At 38.8% G+C, this 17,272-nt stretch overlaps 1 protein-coding gene across 12 annotated transcripts in view; it reads right to left on the minus strand.

Annotated features, from left to right (window-relative positions):
* Positions 1 to 17,272, minus strand: part of Inpp4b (inositol polyphosphate-4-phosphatase type II B) — a 750,330-nt gene that overhangs the window by 373,414 nt on the left and 359,644 nt on the right. For 11 of the 12 annotated variants that reach the window (XM_063277738.1, XM_063277736.1, XM_017601165.3 and 8 more), the window contains one exon: positions 4,508 to 4,572. The exons of the other annotated variant lie outside the window; for it this stretch is intronic. The gene's annotated coding sequence lies outside the window, so the exon portion shown is untranslated. The remainder of the gene's footprint in view (positions 1 to 4,507; positions 4,573 to 17,272) is intronic. 12 annotated transcript variants of the gene reach the window in all.

The following is a 17,272-nucleotide window of genomic DNA, read 5'->3' on the forward strand; positions in this document are numbered from 1 at the left end:
CCCAGCTTGCCATGGCTCTACCATTTACTCTGGCTTCTTGGACAATTTATTTCACAATATTATTCCTTGGAGATGGTTTTGTATATTGGAAAGATGCTAATTCCCGTTTACTAAAATATGTCAACAACAAAATATATTAACCTGCACTACGTTTTGGGTATGATGTTGGAAGCAGGATGCATTACAGCAACGAAAGGCTCTCCTGATGGCCAGGAGGGAACGTAAATGCATGGCATCCAAGGATTCTAAGGAATCGTTGAAGCAAGAGCCACTCAAATTGTATCCGTGGTACATCCTTTTGAGTCAAGAGAAGAGGCAGGTAGACTGAAGATGAAACAGATATACAGAAATAGTTCTCAATATCAGGTGCATGCAACTTATAAACCAAGGAAGGAACACAAGGAAAGATATAAGGAAAAAGATACACAAAACTTTCAATGAACCAACATTCCACTGGGTAACAGGATCTGGCACCTGAAAAATACAAACAGGAAATTGGAAGGCCTAGTCATCCTGACACAGTCAACTCGTAAGTCTTTCATCTTGATGTTCATAGGCTGAATTCCTCCCTCCAGTACTGCAGGTGTCAGGGTGGGAGCAAGTCACAAGTTCATTCTCATGGAAAGGAAGGGTAAGATGATACAGAAGAGAGAGAAAAGAAGAGGCATGAACATGCAAGTCACCTGGCTTCCATAGACTATGTTGAGCTCTATTTCTTCTGATGTCAAACACAGGACACTTTCTGAACACTAAGCAAATATTAAAGTAGTGAAATAATAATCCTGTGGGACACCTAGCACCGCTCCATGGATCTGCTATTTGATAGAAATTTAAAAGATTTGTTAAAAATTTGGAGCCACATAAAAGAAGGAAGGGAGAAAGAGTAAGAGGGAAGTAGAGAAAGAGTAAGGAAGGCAGTAGGAAGAGCGGAATCTAAATGAAATCAAAGACAAATGGCCAAGGATGTGGACTGCACGAATGTCAGCAAAGTGACTGATACAATGGAAGCAGGATATAGGTGTGACGTCATCTAATGGCAGTATTCGCAGGAGGCTCGGATCATTCTCACCTCATGTTAGGCATGGTTTTTAACCCACAGAATAGCACGAGTGGAGTTATTTGTTCTGTGATACTGTGAACTGACAGTGTCAAGTACTGAGCACCTACCGAGTAAGACTCAAAGCGCCATGTGCAATTCAGCAACATGCTGCCTTGACCATAAGTGGCGCTTACAGCCTGGGTGGAAGAATCCATAACATTAGAACATCCGCAAGGGCCAGCGTGAATGAAAAGATCAATGAATCTGCCTTTGAGCCAGCCGCTGTTGGCCAGAATCAATAAGTACAGTCTCTTCCACTGGCGACACTCTGTGCTAGATATTGCAATACATGTCCACAAAGCTAGCATCCTTTCTGATTTGGCCTCCTGATGTTTCCTTTCTAGTGCTCGCTAATATACATCTAGGCTGGGTGCAAAGCACCAGCCAGTATATGTAATTGGAGACACGAGGCAGGATAGAAATCGAACTGAAAACTGAGATTAGAAAATCTGAAGGTAAAGAAGATGTGCACAAAATGTAGAGAATAGTTACAAAGAGTTCAGGGCAGCACAGAGAGGGAGGGAGCTAACATGTATCCAAGGCCTCAGAAGGTAAGACCACTGTTCTTCCTCACAAAGAAAATAAAAGCTCTGGAAATGGTAACCTGTGTGGAGAATGAGAGATTTCTCTTATCTGAGAGAAGGCCTCAGTAAGCTCACACGGCAGCTGCATAGCAACTTGGCCGAGGCCACTCTAGGCCCTCACTGCTCAGTACAGGTGGGCTAACACTGTTTCTGTTTTCCTCCTTACTTCCTCCATGTCAACCCTGTGGCTTTCTTTCTCTTGTCTTAAGAAACTATTTTCAATTAAGATTTCTAATTACATTCCAAATTTGAAAGGCCTCTTTAGTAGAGAGCAAATGAGAATAGGAATAGTGTGAGGACAGCTGCCTCTTGCCTTTCTGGGGACGAAACAGAGCTTGGGGGAATTATTTGTGATTTTCTTCTTCCTTTCAATAATAATCACCAATTTAATTGAAGGATGCTGAATTCATCTACAAAAGCCCCTGGCCTTTCATACAGAAGTGATAAACTCCCTCTTGGTAAAGCGTAAATGAGCTATAGAGCTGAGTCTTTGGGACTTCTGTTGCCCTCATGTAGAAAATCCCAGCATATACAAGCATTCTTCAGCATACTGACCTAAGTAAGCACCAGCCCGACTCACTTGCCCCGCTGCAAAAAGCTCGATCTCAGGATTGAGAGTAGGCTTAAATTATGAGAATTTTAAAATTAAGTCTAAGCATTTTTGGCGGAAAGGAATGAGTCAGGTTAGTTGAGATGCAAACAGTAATTTTGTGGTTTTCCTGTGTTGCTTTGACATTAGAAAGGATCATGGTTAATGCTGATATTAAAAATTCTTTGCTAGGCTCTTATTTCAGAGATCCTTATTGCCACCTAAGGCCATCTCCTCACTTTCAGATATGCTGATTACTGGAAGCAACTAGCCAGATAATCGAGGCAAAAAAATTCTGTGCTAAATGAAGCTAAACCACCAAGGTGAGGAGGTAGCCTGGCTTGAATTATCAGGATTGTAGGAAACTACCTGTAGTGAGTGGTTTAATATTCATAAACATAAAATGGGCCTCAGTTTCTAAGAGCATGCTAAGCTCAGGTGTAAAAGATTATCTTAAAACAAATTCCAAGAGAACATACTGAACCTGCCCTCACTACAATCTGATAAATCGATTTGAGAGATATTAAGATTATTAAAACACACAAATGCACAAATTTGAACATTCAAGTTCATGTCTGCACATACATGCCTGCCAGTGTGTACCTGTGTGAGTGTGTGTCTGTGTGTGTGTGTGTGTGTGTGTGTGTAGTGTGTTGGAGTGTTTTTTTATACATTATGTAAAGACTGTTTCTGTATCATACAAACGTTGATTTCTGAACCAGCAGAGCTCTGATTACAGGCCAGACTTTGGTATTGTAAAGCCTGTCTCCATGTTTTGTAAACACTCCCTCCCTCACCTTCTGATTGGTAAAATAAAGATCTGATGGCCAATATCCCAGTCAGGAAGTAGAAGATGGAACTTCCAGGAAGAGGTAGGACTCTGGGAGAGGTACTAATGAGCCACATGGCCAACCAGAACAGAATAAGAAAGTTGTTACGTTACGAGCTAGTTGAGAAAGAGCCCAACTAAAAGACCAAAGCAATCAATGTCTCCCTGCCTTTATTTAGAATATATGTCTTCTTATCTTTATTCATCTGGTGGTGCCAAAGGAAGTCCTGTAATAGGTGTGTGCGTGTGTGTGTGTGTGTGTGTGTGTGTGTGTGTGTGTGTATGTGTTCATTTTACGTTTTGTACAATGTATAAAATGTCTACTCTGTTAATTTGTGCTCCAAGTAGCTGATGACTTCAGTCTTTACATACTTCCAGACATTCTTTACCTCAAACCATGTTATGTACAATATTACAGGGAAGTGACATCTAAAGGAGTGAACTCATTGGACACCAGAGACCCAATTCCACTGTACTTCCCCAGGAGATGAAAGGCAGAGGTTGGGGACAGGGACAGATTTGAAACCATGGCTATGCAGGGACTCATGAGAAAATAACATGGCCCAGGAACAACAACAAAAACAAAGCACATGTTAAATTTACCAAGGCAGATGGTCCAAAGTTACCCCATGATAGATATGAAGGCCCTGTCACGTCAGCTGGTTTCCCTCTTCATCATGACTTAGCTCGTGTCTGTGTCCACAATGATGTCTGGGCCATAATGATGTCACACTGCCCATTCTATTTCTTCTTGCTTAGTCCTTTCCTTCCCACCCCACATCCGTCCTTCCCTCCCCCTTCTTTTCATCTCCTTTTCTTCCTGTTTTCCTCCTCATCCTCTTCCTCTGCTTCCTCTTTCTTCCACTTTGATTTCATGCACCTCAATACTCCTGAGTATCTTTATCCTCACATTTCAGGTCTTAATTTAAAAGACACCCAGAAAATATACAGTTTCCCCGAACTCAGCAAACGCTTCCACATTTGTTCTCAGTGTCGTCCTATTGAATGCTGCACATTTCCTTAATAGTATTTAATCATAAACTGCTCACATACGGCTAGTCTCCCACTGGACACTAAGTCCTGTGAAGGCAAGAATGGATATGCTTGTGCTGTACAGTCTTGTAAAGGCCTTTCGGAGGTCGCTTCCTAATGGGTGATGATAATTTGTTAATTTTCACATTTCTGTCTGTACCCAGTATACACGAAACTTCCAAATATCACCTTAATACAAACAAAACAATTAATTTATCTACATAACACACACAACTGCCTTTCAGTACGAATTCATGCCTATCTAAATCACCAAACAAGCAGTGCTGTAAAACAGATTGTTAGCAAAGAAGCTATATGTTTGGACAGTCATTGGTGTTCTTATTATATATTGTTATGAGGAATGACACCTGTACCTGTTATATTGTTGTGTTCCTCAACACCTTGGATCTTTGATTGTTGTTTCACTGGTTTTAGGGCTCTGTAAAGTACAAAAGTACAAAGTTTTAGAATGTTGCACGCACACCTTATCTTACTAAATTATCCATCCAGGAATACATTAAATAAATATTCAGCATTATAAACATGGGGGACTCATTACACTGTTCACAGAACACTACTTCTAGTCTGAGTTAATAAGACCCTTGCAACACAAAGAGTTTACTAGAAGAATTATCATTGTCCTTTGTGTCCTACTCACATGTGCCTGGTATTGTTCTTTGCCAGACACTGTTTGACATTGTATAGTTTAATGCATTTATTCCTCATAACCACAGGCCAACATGAGGTCAACTCAGTAGATCTATATTACTCAGGTCCTACACATTCCAAGAAAGCTTGTCTTCAGGATGAGCCTTTAGTTGGCTGCTGGAGGATGACCCCTGAACTCTTAACATAGTCTGATAAGAGGATCTTGACTTTTCAGATCTTAGTGTCCTTTGTACCTTGCCTCTCCCCTTCCCAGGATTGCCTTCTTACTCACCTTTCAAACCCTCTGTTACCATCCCCTCCCCCTATTCATAGCCTCTCTCAACAGCTTCTCTCCTCACATCCTAGCCCTTCTTCATTTCATGGTGTCTGTAGTTAGTCCAGGTTTTATTCCCACACAAGAAGTAGGGAAGAGTATTGTTTTATATTTACATAAAATTACATAATACATGGATGCGTTTGTGTATGTGTATAAAGGCATCACTGTTTCATTTCATTACTTCACAGAACTTGAACATGAGTCTCTTGCTGGAGACACCATACACTTTAGACAGAGGACTTGAAGGAATCCAGCTGGATCCAACCCAAAATTCTCTTCCCTAAGGGCTGGCTTTCATAGTACCAGCAGGTCTTATACAACATGTCAAGGGAGAGAAACATCCAATAGTCCTACTCAGCTGTGACACCAAGAACCACAGTGCCTAACATAACAAGGGATACCCAGGTACAACATTGGCACTTTTATCTTAGTAGTAACCAACACCTACCTACATTAGATGCACTCAGTGGGAGGAACTTTATGCTTTGTACTAGAAGCCTAGCCAACTAGTCTTGGCTGTGAAGCTATGGAGACTAAAGGAGAAACTCCTACTGACATTTCTTGAGGAAGTGTAATTTCTAACTCTATTCTACATAGATATTTTTAGAATAATGGTTAAGTGTAGATCATATCTCTCATTAAAGAAGCTTCTGTCTGCAGCAGATAGAACACATTACTGAAAGCACAGCTGGACAAAATGAAGAGAATGATGATGGGGAACCCAGTACAAGTGACAAATATTCAACCACCTCCCTACACCAAAGGCAAGGAACACTGTGGTAGAGGGTCCAGACATATTGTAAGGGCCAAAGGATCTGGAAATGTGCTGTGAGGTAATGTCTTCTGAATATGACAGAGAGGTACATGTATGAAACCCAACAACATGGTTGTTTAAACAAGATCTGAAAGATGACCACACTAGTTGACATTCAAGTATGAATTAGGGCAATCTTATAACATCCCATTCCTTGAGGAAGAGCAACAGGTAATTAATGACTGTTGGGAGAGGGAGTGTCAGTCTTCCCCAGAGATGAAAAACAGTAATAAATTTGAGAGGGAATGTAGACATTGAAGAAAAGTTGAAGATGAGGGTTGATGAAAATTTGGGATACCTTATGTGAGATAGGTTTTTTTTGTTTAATTTCTTTTTTTTTCAGAGCTGAGGACCGAACCCAGAGCCTTGCACTTTCTAGGCAAGCGCTCTACCACTGAGCTAAATCCCCAACCCCATATGAGATAGTTTTAATTAATTTTTTAAAAGCATATTTTAGAATACATGAAGCTTTACTCTTCATTGCTCCAGGTAGTCAAGTAAGTGTATTAAAAGCATGGCTTAAACTGAAGTCTTGATGATGCTTTAGGGGAAGGGACACTGAAGTCTAGACAGCTAAGGTCAGTCAGTCATTCACCCTGTAGGCTTATGTAATTAACTTCAGATAGGACTCTGGACCTCAGAGCCGAAATGAGCTCTTCTGTTTTCCAAAACTCATTCCTATTGCACGTTTTTGCTGTGAGCTCTGAACATGGGCATACACGACTCCATTGGAAAGAGATCCCAAAATTCATTCCTTGAGTAGCTTCATGAATCCGTCTACCATGGATTCAAGTTTACATCCTTTTACTCTTGTAAAATATGTCAAGATTGTTTAGCTTTTCTGAGTATTAGGAAGTCTCCTAGTGCCTACCTGAGAGTGACCCTGGGGACATAAGTAATTTCTGACTTAGGAATAGGTATAGGAAAGGAACTGAGCAAAGAACTGTCATGTGTCACAGTCATAGTCCTGCCTTTAGTGGAATCAGTTTTGAATTCTAGCACAATGTTATTGATCAAGAGTTTGAATATTTTGCCCATATGCAATGTTTTTTCAATCATAGTATTTATTTTCATATTCCATGAATAAATATATTTTAAAATGTCACCTTAGCCCATCCCTTGTATTTACAGTAAAGAAAGATAGATTTCAAATTTATCCTCATTATTAATTACAAATATTTTATTTTATCTATAAGAGTTATAGTAAACTAGCATGTATCAAGGCCATGGGTTTAATATATATGAATGAGTAAAATAATGGAAAATATTTCATTGAGTTAAATATGCTTTTTAACTGTTGCGCTACTTAAAAAACAAAATTCTTCCAGTCCTGACAGTGATGCTGGTGCAATCTACGATCTCCCTTCCAGACTGGTCCCCAGGCCACATCAAAGCCAAAATGTTCAGATATGCAAGTTGCTTCAAGAAAGTGATGCAGGATTTGCCTGGAGCACAAATGCAGCACATCTATACTTTAAGTTGAAGAATATATTGATACAAAGGGACAATGGCAAATGGCTTTTTAATTTAGACAATTAATTTAACCACAGGGGAGTAAATATTACATCAGGCCCAAATTGAGGAACAAAATTCTCCATCCCTAACTCTCTTAAGAGATCTGATTTAAATGTGATGGATCCAGAAATGGATTGAAGACAAGTGATGGGAATTTTCATAATATGAAATTAGATAAAACATTGCAAATGGAGAGAATATAACACACCAATCAGTTGCTAAGTAGATATAAAACAAAAGGTAATACATAACAACATAAAAACGCCATACGTTTGGTATATTAAGCTTTTATTCATGTAGACGCTGCAATAGATAGCCTGGTCTAATTGGTCACAATCATTATGTTTCTGAGGTGGTAACTTCGTGCTAGCACTTGGACACACCACAAGTTATCTGTTAAAAGTCACCAAAAAATTAACATTGTGCCCCCCCTTGTACATATTGTATATGGCAGTGCCCCATCCTTAATATCATAACAAAGCAACCATCATTACATTAAAAATTGTGATGAGTCTACCCATAGAAATGCACTATAACTGCCATGACATACACACATTTTTGTGTGATATATCGTGTCCCCACATGTCCTTAAATTATCTTTAAATGCAAGAAAAGAGAACAGAATTGCAGAATAATTGTACAAGTCTAAAGAACAAAATTTTCTGACCCAGAAGACTCTATTGTGTTATATGAACCTGATCCTTTCAGGCTTATTTTGTCCCCAATGTGGTGTTAATCATTGCTTGTCAGTTCCCATCATGTAGTCAGACCTAATATTTGCTCTAATCTTCTGAAGGCCATAGACCCACTAAATAAACACCCCAAGGAAGTTACTGCAAACAGTAAATCTCACTTAACACTTATCATTACCTTCTCAATAATTTATCAGAGGACATTTCCATTCATTAGAAAATGAACATTTCTTTTAAAACAAACTGCAAAATTCTATTGTAAGTGACTTTCTGATCTTAGGTCATATTCAGCATTATTGTTTATGATTATGATGTGTCACATTCAAAGAGGTTGAAATGGCACCATCTGGGATTCCTTTTTCCGTGACAGAGGTCAGTGCATTTTTTGGTCTCTGTCTTCCTTTTCTGGTCCCTCGGTCTTCCCTTCTAACTTAGATTTCTATCATAGAACTCTAACACCATCTGTGCTGGGTACTCTTGCATTTTGCATGTTACCCCATGGAAGACACTTGAATTTCAGATGCTTTCTAATGACCTGAGCTATCTGGGTGTTTTGGAGGCAAGAGCCACCTCAATAAAAGATCTTGGCATATGTTAACCGTAGTAGCTAGGAGGGTTGAATTGAGAAGTGGTCAATGTTCAGAGAGAGAATAATAGGTCTGATACCTTAGGGATTCTTAAAGCACAGAAGTATTCCAGTATCCCAGAAAAAAAGAATCAAGCCTTTGTTACCTACAAAGACTTGGATTTATATATCTGTTTCACATGATATTTATACGTAGTCATTAAATGTTATTATAATTAACCTCTTCTAAAATAAGATGGAAAATTCTATCTTCTACAGCAACTTTCTAAAATCTTACTACTGTGGCCTAATTGCCACCATTTATTTTCAGAGCAAAGTGCAATTTAGCAGTCACGAAGGTTAACCTCAAAGTGGTCTTAATTCAATTATATAATACTTCAAAAATTGCTAGAATTAATAAAAGAACTCAAGCATGTTCCCAGGATGCAAGGTAAATTTGCAACAATAACTTTTCAATGTAATGGCAAGAAACTAAACCATTCAAAATATATGAAAATGATTTCCCAGTAGTAGCAGTAATAACCTGAATTGTCGCTGCAGTAACAAAAAAATCAATAAAATAACTTATGTATAGCTGTGTAAATAAAATTATAAAGAGCTGTAAAAAGAACCAAGGCACGATAAGGCAGGCCTGAGTGGGAAAGTATTTACAATCAAAATATCACTTCTTGCACAAATTAATTTCTATTTTTAATACAATTCAAGCAAAAATTCTAATGGGAGTAATTTTACAGCCTGTTAAATTTTTCTGGAGTTCATTGAAGCTGTGGACCATAAAGAAAATTTTGGGTATGGATGCTAGAGATGTTTGCTCTAATGATAAAATGTGGCGCTGTGATACAGCATTTAACATGGTACAGAAATGACTCTCAAAGGAATGCACATAGTAATGTGCCATATGGGAAACTGTCAAATATACTGCCTTATGCATTCTTTTATTCAACAGTATGTAGCACCTGACATGTACAACCATGCAACATACTGAAATGACAACATATTACCTCACCCTCACATTAATTTTGGAAGGGCAAAATTAATTGCCATTTTCATAAGTATAATTTAATATAAGCTGACACAGACTCCATGGAAACAGACAGAAACATAAATTAAGTTTGCATTAAAAGAACTACAAGTGTGAAGGGAGAAATTTGTCGAGTAGCTGCTGAGAAAAATGTCTACTTTTTAGGAAGAAAATCAAATGTGTAATATCCAGCATAGATACCAATTGTAGATGTACCATGGAGATAAACACAAAGAAATACAAAATAAAAATAAAATTAAATGAAGTTCATTTGCATACAGTTTTATAGAGATCAAGGGTGCTTTTGAGATCTCTAAGCTTATACAAAGAAAATGTCAGGCACACTATAGTAGAGAAAAGTCCTCTAGCTTAAACATCAAAATAAAAGTAGGTGCTATTTGTAATTACTCTACTACATTAAAATATATTCTGAATAAACACTTAATACTAAGAGATAAGTAGTCAAAGGATAATTTGCGATTGGAAACATAACTTCTAAATGAATACTGTAATACTTCAAAATTTGTTAAAATTAATAAAACAACTCAAGTATATTCCCAGGATGCAAGTGTTTGACCTCTTCAGTACACAAGGAAATAACTAGTAAAGCAGTGATGGAAATTATTTCATCTAATAGATTGACAAGGAAGAAAGAATATTCAAGTTCAAAGCTGCTTTGAACCCCATTTTCCTGCATCTGAAAACACAGTCTCTGAGAGTCCTTGCACCTGTAGAAGAGCATCAAGAATCATTCAGACTCCATGTAGTTAGCGGATGGTGTTCATGCCAAACACATTGTATCTTAACAGCCATCAAATATGTTTTAGGTAACCTATTGTGAGGCACTCACCACAGTCTTAAAAGCACCGCAGTCAACATTTGGAGCAGGCATGCTGAATAATAACAGTTGAGATTACAAAATTGTTTCTTCATAATAGTACAGGCACAAGTGTGGCACTGACTTCCCAGAAAATGGCTTTTCAGAAAGCACGCCCATACTTTCAATGTGGCAATTTTAAGCAATTCTAATTACAGGATTCTATTCTAGCGAAGTAAACAGAAATACAGGCAGAAAGTAAGCCAGGTGAGGCCGCTCACACCTAGACCAAGCGGTTGAAAACCTGACGGTAGGCTCACAGCAGAGGTGGAACCATCCGGAGCTGCAGAGAGAGTTCCAGGCCACTTGACCTAGAGAGCGTGATCCATCCCAAAAGAAACAAAGGAGGAAGAATGAAAAAGAACAGAGAGAGGAAAGAAAGAATGTATGAAGACTTTTTGCAGTATGCATTAAAGAAGAAAAATTAGAATGTGCCTAGATGTTTACAACATAAAATATTTGGAAATGTATGTTATATTAATAGAGTTGGATATTAACGTTATTATACAGATACTCATGAAGAGTCAAAAATTCTCAAGGGTTCACAGGGCAATAATGAGTCTATATAACGATATTCAGTATCATCTTTCCCCTTTCTGAGAATGGTGTCTTACAGCCAGTAAGACACCTGAGAACCCCACCTTTCCCACTCTGTTCTCATTGATATGTTAGTGAGTTTTCTTATCTATAAAGTGATATGAGCAAGTAATTATAATAATGTAGCAATACTACTACTAATAATAATAATAGCAAATGATATTTCTCTATGTAATAACAAAATTAGAAAACTCCAGTAGTCTTAACAGGACCTGTCATACAGTAAGGTTTCACAACTGTAGCTGTAGCATTCATGCTACTTATCGCGCACGAACCAATCCTATCCATACAAGAAAGTATAGATGATAATATCTGGGCTTATTGGTGGTAGACGAGTATGGTTGCTCTGCTGCACAGAACCTGTAAAGCATGGTTCTTATGTTTGTAAAAGCTCCACTGTTCATACATAACCAAGGCAGATAGAAGAACCCCATTTCAGATTCTTTCTTGCAATTTGAGTGCCAGCATGTGGCTGGTCCTGTGATGTGATAGGACACAGAATCAGCTCAGAACATATGCTTAACAGAAGCCATCTGGCTCTCTATTCTGGGATGTGAAACCTCTGCCAACTCTGAAAAGCAACTAAGCAGAGACTCAACCCCCAGGCATTGTGCTTGGTATTTAGGCAAAAGCTGATGGGCCAGAAGCAGCCCAAAGACATCATGCATGTCTCCTTGGAGCTCCTAGAAGAAAGACCTTTAGGCCTGAACGTCTACAGATCTGCTTTTAATTTTAGAGAAACATAGACAATTTTTTCTCCATTACACCTTACACACACACACACACACACACACACACACACACACACACACACACACACATTTTTAAAAGTTCATTAAAATACATAAAAATACACTTTAAGATACAGAATAAATTGTTTGTGGCTAAAATATATGAAAACACAGATACAAACATGGGAATTTTTCATATAAAAGGGAAATATGTTTAGCAGTAGTTTGTAGGATCATTTAAAACACTATGCACAGTTCAGGTTCTCTAGCTACACAAGGCCTTTGAACATTAGCATGTGTCATTGTGTCTGGCTAATTTTCTGTCATTTGAATGACCGTTACTCCTTGCCCTGATCAAACCAAATCCCCCCAGTGATACTGAAACAACTAAACTACTCTTCCAAAAGCAAGTCAGACATTTTATGCCTTGATGTTTGACTGTTACAAAACTTTCCTTTGGATGTAGAACTGATGATGGATTAGGAATCTCTCTCTGTCTCTCTGTCTCTCTGTCTCTCTGTCTCTCTGTCTCTCTGTCTCTCTCTCTCTCTCTCTCTCTCTCTCTCTCCCTCTGCTTTGTGGTTGGAGGAGGCGATTCTTGGAGTTAATTTTTGTTTTAAACATTACTGACTTAGGAAATATCACGAAAGACAGATAGACAAATAAAAGAGCCACCAAGGAGCACTGTGAAATGCTGTCTTCTGGATATATCTTGACCATTACACACAGCAGTGGTAGTTGAGTATATACTTGTGCATATGTGGCACATATACACACACATTAGAGACAGTCTAATTGGAAATAAACAATGGCTAAGAAATAATGAATAATAGAGTGGGGGTAAATGTTATAATATATTGAATATAGGATGTACAAAATGAAAAGAGAATTTATTTAAAAGACTGAGGAGATGATCAGTTAGTCTAGAATGACTGAGGCCTTGATTTCTTTCTCAGAACTAACTGGTAAGTTCAAAGAGATAAAAATGCTGATTCTTTTATTTGTTTGGACCTCTCTTTTTTAAACTTACAATGATTTGTAAAAACAGTCATTTATGGCAAAGGACAATGACATTTGGATTAAGCAGCATCCCACTGAATGGGAAAAGATTTTCATCAACTGTACAGATGATAGTGAGAGAGTTCTAAAAAGAGGAACTCAAGTGGGTAAGCAACATTAAAGAATATTCAACATCCTTAGTCATCGGAGAAACACAATCAAAACTACTTGGAGATTTCATCTGTCAGAATGACTAGGATCAATAAAATCAAGTGACAGCTTGTGGGATGATGTCACAGGTGAGGCAGGTACAAGATGAAGAAGGCCTGTCATTGGACAAAAAGGAAGGATGGGCGGGAGAAAAGTTTGAAGGGGGAGGAGGAGAGTAGAATGGAAAGGAGGAAGAGACAGGAGGGACAGAGAGAGAACCTTTGGCAGGACAATATGGCAGGTGACGTTAAGACTCCACTCTCTGTATTTACAGGTTGTTATTATTGTTCCTAAGGGATGGATGTATACTGGGCTTTGTCTGTTTAGGTGGGCAATTATGTCTTATCAATTGTGTCAAAGGTTATTATGTTGTGTGTTCTTTCATGTAGCGATTTAAGTGTAAGAAAGTGTGCGGCAGCTGGTCTTGGCTGCCACAGAGTTGGGATGTGTGTTTCTGGCATGGAAACCTACCTTGGGAACTAGATAGGTAGAAAGATTGCTGCCAGGCTCAGAGAGAGGCCTTTGGCAGTGTGATATAGGATGCAGCAGAGTGGGTGAGAGGCTTTGCTGACTGAGAATTAAGATATCCAACCTAATCACAGAAAAACACACATGGTATGCACTCATTGATAAGTGGCTATTAGCCCAAATGCTTGAATTACCCTAGATGCACAGAACACATGAAACTCAAGACGGATGACCAAAATGTGAATGCTTCACTCCTTCTTTAAAAGGGGAACAAGAATACCCTTGGGAGGGAATAGGGAGGCAAAGTTTAGAACAGAGGCTGAAGGAACGCCCATTCAGAGCCTGCCCCACATGTGGCCCATACATATACAGCCACCAAACTAGATAAGATGGATGAAGCAAAGAAGTGCAAGCTGACAGGAACTGGATGCAGATCTGTCCTGAGAGATACAGCCAGAATACCTCAAATACATAGGCGAATGCCATCATTAAACCACTGATCTGAGAACAGGACCCCTGCTGAAGGAATCTTAGAAAGGACTGCAAGAGCTTGAAGGGGCTTGAGACCCCATATGAACAACAATGCCAACCAACCGGAGGTTCTAGAACTAAGTCACTACCCAAAGACTATACATGGACTGACCCTGGGCTCCAACTGCATAAGTAGCAATGGATAGCCTAGTAAGAGCACCAGTGGAAGGGGAAGCCCTTGGTCCTGCCAAAATTGAACCCCTAGTAAATGTGATTGTTGGGGGAAGGGTGGTAATGGGGGGAGAATGGGGAGGGGAACACACATAGAGAAGGGCAGGGGGAAGGGTTAGGGGGATGTTGGCCCGGAAACCGGGAAGGGGAATAACAATCAAAATGTAAATAAGAAATACTCAAATTAATAAAGATAAAAAAAAGATATCCAGCAGATAATCTTGGGGCACCGTGGTGCTGGACCTAGTGGGGATAAAAGACAGCCATACATTTTTTTATGTTTTATATTTTTACAACAACAACAGCTCATGCTGGAGAGGATATGTGGTAAGGGAAACACTCATCTGTTGTTCATGAGAGTGCAATTTTGAACAACTAAGAAAATGAGCATATCAGTTTCCCAGGAAGATGGGAATCTATTTACCTCAAGATCCAACTATACCAGTCTTGGTTGTATTCCTAAAGAATATTTCATTCTACCAGAGACACTAGATCAACTGTGATCATTGCTGCTCTATTCATAATAGTAAAAAATTGGAAACAATACAGATCTCCTCCACAGAAGAACAAAAACCAATGAACATTTACCCGATGGAGTATTACTCAGCAATTTTTTAAAAATGAGATTATGAAATTTGTAGGTAGATGGACATAATTAGAAAAAAAAATCATCTGGAGTGAGGTAACACAGACCTAGAAAGATAAAATTGATATATATTCATTTATATGTGGATATTAGCTGTTAAGTAGATAATAACAAATTACAACCCATAGAATCACAGAAATTAGGTATAGAGTAAGGGCTGGGGAGGGGGATAGATCTCCCTTGGAGACAAAATCAGAATAAATAACTATGATCAATTTCGGGGAGGGAGCTTTAATGGGAGGATCAGCTAAAATTAAGGAATACTAAGGAAATCTATTTGCGTGTGTGTGTGTGTGTGTGTGTGTGTGTGTGTAAAGATTATCTAAGTGAAATTGCTAAGTAATAGGAGTTATAGAGCACCAACTTATCTCTTGTCACTAAATAAAGCTTCCTGTACTAGGAGAGAATCCTATGTAATTGAGGCATTGACCAAATGAGTCCCATTAGAGTATCCAAATAATTCAGACTTTTGCCAAGACTGTCGGTTGCTCACCACAAACTGACAGCAAAGCCCGTTACTGAAAACAACACCCACACATCTCACTCAACATAAAGAAGTAGAACTCATGCCTTTATAAAGCCTTCCCTCTCTGTTCTAGAATCTTTGGTACAGGTAGGTACTCTACATGCTACTAAAGAGAGGAAATATCAATAGAGTTATAAACTCTTTGATTTACACTGCTGTCCTGCCTGCACAATATGCTATAGGAATGGTAGCACAAGCTTATGGGAGTAACCACCTGACATCTGACTTCAGATTCACTCTTAATCCAAACAAGAACAAAACAGTAGCAATAGAATAACTCCTAATGACATTCTTCTTTACTCATAGATCAGTGTTGTTATCTGAGAATCTTCCTCATGCAGCAGATGGGAATAAATACCGAGACTCACAGCCAGAGATGGAGAGAGTGAGAAGCCTTAGAATATGCAGCCCTAAAACTGACATATCCATCAAATCCCTCCCCTCAGAACCTACAGACGCCTGAAAGAAGAGTAGATAGAATATAAGATCCAGGGGGATGGAGGACATAATAAATGCTCACTAAATCAGCATGAGCAAAGCTAATATGAACTGACAGAGACTGAGGCAGCATACACAGGGCCAGCAAAGGCCTGTACCATGCCCTTTGCATATACACTGTGGTTTCCAGTTTAGTCTCTATAAATGAATGTGAATGAGTGAATCTCAATTTCTTTGCCTTACCTTGGGCTCTTTTCCTTTTGTTTTCTTGTTTCTTCTAATTCTTGCGTGTTTGTTTTTGTTTTGTCTCATTGTATTTTAGCTTGTTAGTATTCCTTAGAAACTTGGTGTTTTTTTTTTTCTAGTGACAGACAAGAAAGTGGAAAAGGATTGGAAGGATGATGTGAAGGAACTAGGAGTAGTGGAGGGAGAGGAAACTGAATTGGGATATAGTATGTGAAAAATAAAATCCATTTTCAATCACAGGTGAAAAGAAAAGGATTCATCTAAGCTAAATTAAACATTTAACTTTTTCTTAGTTGAAGAAACACCCTTTGAAAGCCTTAAGTTTTATCGAATGTTAAATTATTGCAGTGTTGTCTTATTTCCGTAGATTCTGTAAGACTCTGTACCTCTGGGGCAGGGGTGGTAGCTTTAAGGAAGAGGGCCTGCTTGCATGGAATGTAGAAGGTATTCAGTGCTGCCAAAAATCAGCTGTTTTTCCAGGCTGAGCCAAAACACATTTCCGAAATGTTCTTTTGCCAATTATGGACATTCTTAACTCCCCAGCCGAGATGCTCATATCAGGTCTTAAAATCCTGGCTTAGCTTCCCTGCTCAGAAGATGCCTGGATACACGCTTCCATACCGACCCACAGTGTCCTGGGGAGCCTGCTACTCCAAAGCGAAGATGGACGGTACCACAGCAGAGGCACGTCTCTCTGTCTCTCCAGATCGATGATTCATCACTTCTTTGATCAAGGAGAAGTAAACAAAATTTCTGCATTCCTTGGGTTCTAACTTCAAAAGAAACTTGGATGCCAATACAACAAAGATTTAAACTGAAGAAAGCAAAACTTGCCTATTTTTTTAATTTTTCTAGAAGCAGCTAACAAAACCTAGAGTACCTTTGTCCACTCAACCTTCTAACTGACCCAAAGATACTTAAATTTGGATGACTTGTTTTCTAAGAAATATTAGAAGTCTTAAGTTGCTGATCATGGGAAATAAAAGCCCCTAAGAAGAAAGTGGTTAGCCAGTGAGATTGATTCTCAGTCTATGTATTTTTGCTCAATTTTACAGCGTATAACGACAAAGTGTAGAAGTCACTTAT

This window comes from Rattus norvegicus, chromosome 19 (genome assembly GCF_036323735.1).
Source record: "Rattus norvegicus strain BN/NHsdMcwi chromosome 19, GRCr8, whole genome shotgun sequence".
NCBI lineage: Eukaryota > Metazoa > Chordata > Mammalia > Rodentia > Muridae > Rattus > Rattus norvegicus.